Consider the following 1,500-nt stretch of genomic DNA (forward strand, 5'->3'; position numbering starts at 1 on the left):
GTGTCTCAGTTGGGCTATCCATCAACACTTTTTATCCCCATCGCACAAACAGTATGGGCATAAAATGTTCCTATATGTCAGCAAAATGCTGCCACAAATAAAACGTGAACAACACACGTCTTTATTTGTCTGGGTAATAAACTATATAAATTAAAAGCGATAAGTGACACAATTTGCATTAATCATTAGCATTATACTGGGGCTTTAATGGAAATTACCTGTGGAAGTGCGGCTGTTATATAAAGTTGAATTGAAAACAAAGGGGTGATATATTAATGAGTTTACAAATATGAAGGACAGTCAGACTAGGGGTGTTTTTCTCCCAGAATAGAACCTTTTTTCAAACAAACATGTCAAAGAAACTCAGAAAACTTCATCTCTCATTTTCAATGGTAATTGTGAAATACAAATTTATTTGCAGTTGTATGCTGTTATTTTTTATTTTCATTTTAGTAACAGTATTTTATGAAGAATTTAAAAAATAGAACATAAAATTTTCCATATAACCACATGTACATAAAACAGGAAAATATTATTGGAAGCTGTAAATTGAGCAAATTAATTAGCTACTGTAAAACAAAACAAAGACCAATAAATGTAAGTAAAATAATTTTTTCATTTATATTTTGTGTTCAGTTAGTAAAAAATGTAAAACACAAATCAGTTATTAAATCACATTAAACAAATCATATTGAAATTATCTTTTTATTCAGTTATTGCCTCTAGTATTGCAACTCAAATGATGCTTATCTGCAGGTTGTATGTTTTCCCAATTATTCTGAATGGGGGGAGGGGAACTGAAACAAAACAAAATCAAAAAAGAGAATCTAGTTAAAAGTGATGGGATGAAACGACGTCTTTCCCAATTTTGTACTCTCAGACAGAATCAGTTGCCTTTGGCCTGCTTAGGGGTAGAAGGTGAGGGAAGCACACAAAAGCAGTGTAATTATTCTGCTCTGGCACAACAACAGAGAGCAAAAGGAGCATCAAAGGCTTTCCTCTGAGCAAAATAGGGCTCCCTCAGAGGAAAAGCACAACCTGGATGTGTATGTGTGAATACCAGTGCTTGGACTTTTTGTCCTCTTTTGAGTCCTAAACTGAAAAGTACATGGGTAATGTTGTAAAACAATAAACAATGTTTACCTTAGGTTAAGTTAAAAAAAGAACAAATAAAGGATATATCACATACATATGTGAAACAAAACAAAACAAAATACTTTGTTTAGATGTTTAATGTTTATATGCACATCATCTAAGGCAGGATGACAGTGTTTTCCTTAGTATTTGGTTGTTTATTTGTACAATTTAAATGTTTAAGATGATATTTTAAATTAAATTTTTGTGGGCACATGCTATTTCAGTCTGTCCCATGAAATGTATTTGACACAAATGCAGATTAATGTAGCCATTTTTTTATTTCACATGATTATTTTTTGTTTACATTATTCCATTTTTGTAATTATTGTTATTCTACACTGTGTTTCACTCTGTGTTCAGAAC

This window comes from Austrofundulus limnaeus, unplaced genomic scaffold, assembly GCF_001266775.1.
Source record: "Austrofundulus limnaeus strain Quisiro unplaced genomic scaffold, Austrofundulus_limnaeus-1.0 Scaffold61, whole genome shotgun sequence".
NCBI lineage: Eukaryota > Metazoa > Chordata > Actinopteri > Cyprinodontiformes > Rivulidae > Austrofundulus > Austrofundulus limnaeus.